General features: G+C 36.3%; 1 protein-coding gene across 3 annotated transcripts in view; it reads right to left on the bottom strand.

Moving 5' to 3' along the window:
• LOC126371182 (axoneme-associated protein mst101(2)) overlaps positions 1-7022 on the bottom strand; it is a 171010-nt gene extending 163988 nt beyond the window's left edge. For all 3 annotated transcript variants that reach the window (XM_050016428.1, XM_050016429.1, XM_050016427.1), the window contains exon 1: positions 6741-7022. The gene's annotated coding sequence lies outside the window, so the exon portion shown is untranslated. The remainder of the gene's footprint in view (positions 1-6740) is intronic.
• Between the last annotated feature and the right edge of the window lie 2903 nt (positions 7023-9925).

Below are 9925 nucleotides of genomic sequence, written 5' to 3' on the forward strand. Positions count from 1 at the left end.
GTTCATTATATTGCTCATGACTGTTCACACCCCATTTCCAACGTCCTATGATGCACAACACCGCGTCACTGATATTTCTATCATACGATTTCAGTCGCGAAAATATTTTCAACTACTCACTGCATCCGTGATTCATTATTTATTTTCGTCTAGGGAACATTTGGCAAGACGGGAAGAGAACAAAATGGACTAAGGCTGTTACGGAATGGTCGCCAAGGGATGGTAGGCGATATCGAGGCAGACCACCAGGCCGGTGGTCGGATGACATTGCGAGGTACGCCGGAAAGCAATGGATGAGACTTGCACAGGAAAGTTAAGGGGAAATGTTACACCTTTACAATATTATTAATAAAACTTTTTATCCTTATTTATACAACAGTGTCTTTGTTTTGTAATTATTTGAGAAAATTATGTCACGATTGACCGAACGGAATGAATTAATCCTTGAATGATTTTATGTTACAGTTATTTGCTAGTTAGTGAACAGCGCCTGAGGGCATGCGCTTTGCAGAATGGTCGTGTTGACGATTTCAAAACAGGAACGTCACGTTACTTTTTAAGAAAATAAACGTTTTGGCGGGTGTAAGAAGCGTAAACTGAGGTGACGGATGTGGTGTAAAAGACGATATAGGTAGTAACTAAGATTGAGAAGGGAATGTTAAGTTGGTTTGGACACGTAGCGCGGATGAAGGATAATAGGATTACGATAGCGGTAAGTATAATATGTATAAAGGGATGGTTGATGGTAAGGCTGGCAGAGGAAGACCTAGAAGGACGTATATTGGCCAAATTGGAGATGTCCTTTGAAAAGGTTTAGTACGATCTACTCTGAACCGGCGTGCGTGTATGAAACGATTGATGAATGTGGAGGAAACAAGAGAAGTGTGACAGGACTGAAGCAAATGGAATTCCATGGTCTCTGCTTACCCCGATGGGGAATAGGCGTGAGTTTATGTATGTATGTATTTAGTATATTCTGTTCTGTCATCTTAAAAGTTTGGGAACCCCTGCTCTACTGCATTTGACGTTCCTTTATGTATTTAATACCTACATTCCTCCGTCCCTACATCTTTTTTTCTTGTCTTGACTGTAATGCCAATATCAATTGGAAATACAGTGGGAATATTGTTTTATTCCAAAATATACCTAAACTGTATTTATAAGTATAGCCAATCAACTATTGCGTTCTCATAACAGCCTGTGTTTACCCGGAAGTCTCGCAGCGTAAAGAAATAATAACATATTGCATGTTTGACTAAAAAGTTTTTTTAACAAACTCAAAATCTCAAAATCTCACCAAGGGGCCCAAAGCCACAACTAATCAACGACAACTTGCAGCTACTGTTGTATTCTCATTGACATTCAGAATTTACCTTTGAACAGTTTTAGGTAAGACAGTAATTAAACAGACACTGTAAAAAAGGTTATTATAAAATTAGTGATAATATTAGAACATACGAATGCATGGGATTAACTGTCTGGAAACCGATATTAGACAGCCAAATTACTAAATTGTATAACAGTATATTGTCTTTTTTTTAAACAACTGTGCCGAGGTTTTTCTTGACGCTTCGTTTCCCCTTCTTCTTCTATCGTGTGGGTTGGGAGGTGAATTGCCAACCTCATCAACCCTGGTGTCAGGGTTACTATTGAGCCGCCAAAGGCCCCTGACATGGCTCATGTAACGACTACTTACTTACATCGGTAAGAAGCAACGTATTCTTTTCCCCGGCTATACAGGTTGTGAGAAGCTAATGGATTATGTATTTATGAATATGTATAAAAGTCAATTTTATCACAGTCGTGCTTGTTAAAGCGTATCTTCATCCATATCCATATAATGTATATATCAAGGTATTTTGTATTTAATTGTTTATTCTATGATGTCGGTTACGGTTGAGTTAGCACCGTTTCTATTTTGCAATTTCATCAGGCCATATTCTACTTATCTATCATCTCGATATTTTATGTGGCGGGAACTAGGTTTTTACATGAAGAAATATGACTACACTTAGTAGTATAGGATCTCACCATAGAACGACCTTCGCCGAGCTGGTTAATGGATTAAAAGTATTTTATATTCAATTCGTCGTGTCTTATAGGGAAGTCAAGGAATTGGCCTTTGATAGACTGGATTGGAAAATGCTACACTGACAAGAGCGTGGCTCTTAAATTGATGATGATATTCAATTAAATACGTCAATAAAATTGCAAGTGGGTTGCTAAAAAGTTTCAATACAGAATATGATCAATTAACAAATAAAAAAAAAATGGTGGGCCGGTTAATTGTTCATATTCTGGACTGAAATTTTTTAGGCAACCCACTTGTAATATATATTTTTAATTTAGCCCGGATTGTCCCACTGCTTGGCAAAGGCCTCCCCTCTGAGATATTGATATCCCCATTGAATATAAAATACTTTTCATCCATTAACCAGCTCGGTGAAGGTCGTTCTATGGTGGGATCTTAGACTACAAGGTATCATGAAGATGTAGAGTCATCGTAAATAACGTTATTGGATTCCACTACACACCAACTAATTTTATTTTAAGTTATACCTATCATTTTTGAAAGGGACGAATAATCGAAAGGCATAAAAATTATAAAACAGACGTCAAATTTAGGCAAAATCTAAAACAACCTTCTAAAAATTTTACATTGGTCTATAACCCGACAGAAGTTGACAGCATAACAGTGAAATACCTATTTGATTCTCCCGGGTTGTTCATTAATTCACTCATTCATTTTAAAATTAACAGCTGTCAATCACCCGTTCCTTTCCTTTTCGGCCGATAAGACAATGACAGGTATGACTTAAAATAAAATTAGATGGTATCTACAGGAATTAGCATCATTATATTATTAATTACGGTTTTCGGTACGGCAATGCAGGACGGAAGGGGCAAGTCACGGACTGTAACCTGGAACCTGGCAGAGGGCAGAAGTAACTGTCAGTACTATTCAGAGGCGGAGGACAGGAGTCCTAGTATGGCTTTGTAAAATACTACTCTGGGCGCCATCCCACTCGCGTCAGACAGACGAGGCGGAAGGCAAGAGGGAAACCACTGCCCTATTTTTCCCTAAAAAAGTAGCATAGAAAATGCTGCACCGAAAAGAGCGTGGCTCTTGAATTATGTTAAATAATATAACATATTATGTTATTATGACTACGTAGTACTTACTATTATTTATTCTGTGTTATGAATTATGACACAAAAAGTAAAACATCGCGTTGTAATGAAAACCTCGTAAGCGCATTATTCGGATGCGATTATGGTTAACGAAGTATTGACTAAGTTTATTGTTAAAAGATATTGAATTACTTAGATACTTACCTATATTATCTTTGTTTATTAATATATTAGATGTACCTATCTAGAACATTATATTTAGAAATATAGGCATGTACAATAAAGATAACGAAATTCCTTTCTCTTACAATAGAGATTGTTATGTAGATATACGTGTATTAATTACAAACAAATCGACACCTTATAACAAAAATCTTGACAGCTCCTTTTTGGGAGATCACATGTTATTTTCTTGAACAAAACTTTGATTTCATTCAGGGTAAAAATTGAGAGTAGGTAGGTACAGTCATGAGCTATATAATGTACCCACTTTAGGACTCTGTCGCACTAACATATTTGACATTTAGTGAGACTTACAGTTCAATTTGTCAAAAAAGTTAATATGACATGATACCAAATTGTATACCTAATTAATGCTCGTGCGTGACCGTACCTACTTTTTATATGTAGGTATAGATTTAAACTATTGCGTCTATTGTGAGGTTTTATTAACAAAAATCAAATCCATTTTTTTTTTCAACACGGCGCTTACACTATAAGGCAACGATATGTAGTTTTTATTTGTAATTTTAATATTAGTTTTTATTTTGTTTTTCATCTAAGTCCCAAAGCCAGAAATGAAACCATTGAAAAAATCTGATTTAAAAATAAAATTACCTACCTACCTAATTACGTTTCTAGTAATCAAGATATTGTAGGTCATAGTTGCCATTATCAATAGTGCATCGACCTCGCCTGTTGCTAGGCGACAGGCCACTAACAAACATAAATATTGAGGGGTTTTCTTATGGAAATGGGAACCAGGTCATTGAACTTCTTCAAATAGTGTTTACAGAAACTAGAAAGAGAAATAGATATATTTCACATTACATACACAAAGAACTTATTAATAATAGGAAGTGGTATTAATAGAACAAGCTTTGAAGAGAACACGAGCGATGTTACTTTCGTATTTTTTTTTTTGAAATAATTTAATCTGTTTTAAAAATAAATCTTTAAAAAAATAAACTCAACGCTACGTTCACAAATCCATTTTCTTGTTGGTTTATTTTATCTTTGGAATGCAACGTTTGAATTTCAAAATGAAACACGGCGCCAAAACAATTTTTCTCTACATAAATTTACTTTTTATTAATTGAACAAGGCAATTTATTGAAATCAGCCAAGATAGAGCGTGTGCCAAGGAGTTTCTACTCACGTTTAAATACTAAAATACTACAACACTGGCCTTCGTTCATTTCGCTAAATATTTTATGGCATATCGCCAACAGCTTTAACGACTGGTTTTCATTACTGGCTGGAAATCTTATAGCTGTACGTCATTGACGAACAAGCCATTTGTAAGAGAAAATAATGTTTTCGTTATATTATTTTTTGTTATGCTTGAATTTTGAATGTACTTACCTAATTTAAAAAGTGAATTAGGCATGTAAGACGAATGACATAAATTACCTATTTGGCTCCGTTTAACTTTGGTTTCGTGTCAAGGTTTTTGGATATCCGGTTCGCATTAAGAAAAACTATTCTTACACATGGACCTACATAAGTTTCTGCAGTTATCCATGTCAGGGTGGGCGGATTCATAACCCCAGTAGACAACTTACAGCCACGGTTGGTGTTGAAACCAGTCGCGGATTGACAGACCCCAGCCTCTTCAATTCTTCTCATGAAGAAAATCGACCCACTTCCGAAATTTTGTTTTAAAAATTATAATACTCATCTACCCCCCGACCTGTATTGACTGGCTGGTTTTCCGTTTCCGGGCAAGTAGTTAATGCCATCTGCGGCAAATCTGTAATCATCATCATCAGCCCATCAACGTCCCCACTGCTGGGGCACGGGCCTTCCCTATGGATGGATAGGGAGATCGGGCCTTAAACCATCACGCGGGCCCAGTGCGGATTGATGGTTATTAACGACTGCTAATGCAGCCGGGACCAACGGCTTAACTTGCCTTCCGAAGCACAGAGAAGCTCGAGATGATAAGGAAATCTACAATAAGTCAAGTAAAAAAAAATGGCTGGTTTTCCCTTCGCGGGTTGAAAGGTCAGACAGGCAGTCGCTTGTGCAGTCGCTTGTCTTCAGGTAATCTTCAGGTTAGGTAAGCGGACCCTGTGAAAAACGGGACAATGCTAGGGAGATCTTAGGGCATATCCGCCCCTGAGTGAAGTTCTGCGATAAATATATATCTAGTGACTGCTCACCAACCCATCACCTGTATAGATAAGCTCACGACTACAATCATCGTAAGATGAACAAAGTACCCACACTTCACCGAGCTTCTATTAGACGAAGTTATATGTGTTGAGCTGTATCGCCGTCTATAATGGCCAACTGTATAGATTAATCACCGATTATTATAATAACAACATGGGTTCTCGTTCTAAAGCAAATACTTATAATACTTTATACCTTAGGCTCATACAAAAGTTATGAAAACAAAGACAATATATCGTAAGTATAAGTAAACTGAAACATAATTGTTCAATGCTACCTATTATTAGCACAATCATAATAATTATGCACAGGTATACTATATATACATATATAAACTTCTATTACTGTTATAAGTACAAAATTATTCATAAGAAACTGTAGGCATTTCGCAGAACGTCTTTAGAAATATATACTTTACCTACTTACCTAATACTACCTATTTCAATAGGTCATATTCCTAGTAATTAGTATTAGGTACTAGTTTGTTTGAAACTATTATAAAATAATAATAAAAGAACAAAGTATCTACTGTCTGGTAGGTAGATATATATGTTTACAAAATTGATGTAAGAATTGTAATTTCGTAAACAACACCATGTCATGTTACATTCATAAACTTACTCTCGAATTAGGTACCTATTGTGTGCGCAGAGCCAAAAGCAATCAGAAGACAACATAAAATAATACTTTTTGTAATACTATACCTTTTAAAATGGCTTAGAAAGTAAACTAGACCTACCTAATAAGTAGATATGTGCCTCGTATAAAAAATATTTTTAAATGAAATCGACTTCGCGTTTAACAAATCTATCGAATTTATGAATCCATAAACTAGCAACAAAAATTTATGGATTTGCCTAACAATAAGGCTTTCCCTTGATTTTCCCGATAACTGAATGGAGGGAGAATGCCCCTAGTGATTTTAAAAGATTAAACCAGTCACGCAATCTTTGTTTCTATTTATTCAATAGTCTGTATTTAAAGTATCCAATATACATAGTGTTTTATTTTTCTAGATATTTCATTGTTATTATATATGTACCTATATAACAATTTATATATTTCAATGTTATCTCAAACTCCTTTTGGCTTTTTAGTTATTTGTTAGGAAAAGCAACAAGTAAGTCACCAAATTATACAGAGTTTATTATTTACGGTGACTCAAAAAAATAACAATATAAAAATATAAAGAAACAAGAAGTAAGTACCACCTTTCAAATAAGAATCCTTGGTTTATCCTTCAAATTGCACCACAGGAATATTCACACTGTTCCGAAACACATTTGAATTTCGAACGGAATCAAATCGCGTGTCATCAATTCCCGCGCGCAAAAAAGAAAATAAATTTAAAAGTAAAAAACAAAATGGCGCGTTTTTCGTATCACATGGGATTTAGGGTTCGATTAGTGTAATTATTTAAATATTGTATAATTAAATGTTAGTTTCGCGGGAATGACGGGCGGACCGCGCGGAGTGGACGTCGAGACTGATTTTCAGTGGGCGGCGCGCCCAGCAGCGGTGACGGTGGCGCAGGCGTCATGCAATAGAGAAGAAGTGAAGAGCTTTTTACAATAAAGTTTTTCTTTATTTAAGACCTAAGTTGAGATATTAATAAGTAAGTACTACTTAGCAGTAACTCTAGCCTTCAATTTTAAGTCGATTTAATATAGATAGGTACATAATAAGAAACAGACAATCCTCGCGCCTGTAATCTCTATCGGAGTGGGGAGAACACAAATCACCAGAAAGCAACACTATGTATTCAAGTACGAGGATGGATATGATGAACCTTGTGGTTACCAGGCAGCCTAGATCATCGAATCATCATATATCATTAGAGATGGGTCGGAGAAGATCTATTTATTCACATGGATAGAACTATCGAGCTTTACTGAAGGTTGTTTTGAAGATCGCTTTTAGCCATTTGCGCACGTGTGTGTAATAAAGAGTTATCTAAGCAATTCTTTCATTGATTGTTTGTTCGTTATTTATTAATGCCGACTTTAAAAATTGAGCCGTTGTCCCTTTAAACACACTCTAGGTACTAAAATTAACACTATCGTACGACTCTACATTCCATTTCGGTTCAACTAACAAGTATCTAAGTAGGCATTTAATACACTAGCTAACGATTGCATTGCTCTGTATGTGATCTCGCCTGTTACTACATACAGCCGATGAGCGAATTCAAAAGCTATTGACCTAAAAATATCGCGCGCGCCAGAAAGAATTGTTTACTAGCTGTAACTGGTTGAAAGAGTTCACGCCTCTGCCTGAAGCTCGTGTTTAAAAAATATAAACACAACTTTCTTTTAGAAGGGCCGCCAGGGAATAGTGATGAGGGAGCATACGATAATAGTACTTACTCGATTATAATATTTTTATTTTTAGAACGAAGTGTCATCGGAACAATGAGTATCTTGCAGCAAGGTAAACGAGTGGTACAAACAGACTTTGACAAAAAAAAATATCGCCCTAATAGCGATATGTAGGTACGTATTCATTTCAATAAATGAAATTGAATTATAATATACACCACATGGCTCGTTAATAATGTATTATTGACTATTCAACTCGTAGCCGAACTGGGCTATCAATTGGAAATAATTATTCTCAAATACATAGGTGCCTACTTTCGTAACTTATAATGCGGATAATGAAAGAATAATCACAGTGCAATTAAATTAATAACCGTGCACATAGGTACATACATAAACTTATGCCCGTAATCTATTTCTATTGGGGTTGAAAGAGCTACTGTTATCAAACACAACTTGCAGTCAGTGTTGATACGAAGTCCTAAGATGGATATGAAGAGCACTATAGTCAGTGGCAAGGGACCAGCCTGCCGCGTATAACAATCGTGCATCGTGTTGGAAAGGACATAATCCCACTGTCCGATATTACGACGTGCCCGGGAGGACAATAAACAACTTAAGGTGTTTGTATATCTTATTCGCTCCCAGAACAGCATAGAAGCAGCAATGCATTAGGTAAATATATTAATGTATTATTAGGCTAAGTAAGTTTCTTCGTTAACAAACCCCCTCCGGCATATATGGAGCCGAGGTCACAGGCTGCGGGGAGACTGGTCTCGTCAGCCCGAGGGAGGCAACCAGCCTAGGAGAAGAAACTGACATCAAATCTAGCGCAGTACGCTTCGAGACAGCAGCCCTGCTATCAGCCTAGAATACTAGGGGCTAATAACCTGTTTACCTGAACATGAACATATTACTGAAACTCGATTCCAACAGGGGATAAAATAATTAGAAGAAGAAGAGAGGTAAGTTTAATATATACGGCTCTTTCCAGCAATGAAGAATACGTCAATCTATCGTTAAACTACTCATAATATGAATCATGGCCATCAAACCACTAAAACCCAAACCTGGACATCTACCAAATCATAAATGGAGCAATATTATTAACAAATATTATTAATGTTCATGTTTTAAAATTATTGTAAATATATTATAGAGGATAGTAAGTAAAATATTTGTAATAATTATTTTACTTACTTACTAATATGACGTAGTAAGCCAAACATACCTACCTAACGTACATCTTCTTGACACTGAGGGTAACTCAGAAATAGTCACTCAGTCACTCAGAGTAATAGGACGTCAATAAGCAGTCTATTTAAGTACCTATCTTCCTACGTTCACCACATTGACGTATATTTTACCTCATTACATAATACGTCATCACGATCCACGTTTTGTCTCACGTGATAGACCAATAATAGGTCATAGGTTGGTAACCTGTTACCTATTGTACAAGTTCGTACAATTGTAACGTTCTTGTAACTCAGATTCTATCTTACTGAACAGATCAGATTATGGAGTTAAAAAGGCCACATCAAAGCATTACATCTAAAAAGCAATATTGAAAGCAAGTGCGCAATGTCAAGAAAGAATTTGTCCGGCCAAGTAGTTAATGCCATCTGCGGCAAATCTACAATAAGTCACGTCAAAAAAAAAACAAAAAAAAATTTCAAGAAATGTCAAATAGAGACATTGATTTTTTTTATGAATAGCTAATGGGGCCTTTTTAACCCCCCCAGTTGCCAGTTTCAACCAATCACTGAATAGGATTGCTATATGTCAAGCATCTGAGGCTATCCTCAGATGCTGTCTATCACGTAGAGAGACTTGTCTTAAGACTATCTGACCTACGTCATACCCCATACAAATATCTAATTCTTACAGTGCGGTGCCTTACTGCTCTCCCTCCACCATTTAGACTAAAGTAAGACCCAGAGGGGGTGAGGTAAATCTAGCGCAGCACTCGATACGAATTGGTGCGGGGCAGAGAGTTACCATTCTACAAGTAAGTATCTATTATTCATTATTTCACGCATATGCTACCAAATAACGAAATAATGTTATAAGGCAGT

Source organism: Pectinophora gossypiella, chromosome 12 (genome assembly GCF_024362695.1).
Source record: "Pectinophora gossypiella chromosome 12, ilPecGoss1.1, whole genome shotgun sequence".
In the NCBI taxonomy this organism is placed as follows: domain Eukaryota; kingdom Metazoa; phylum Arthropoda; class Insecta; order Lepidoptera; family Gelechiidae; genus Pectinophora; species Pectinophora gossypiella.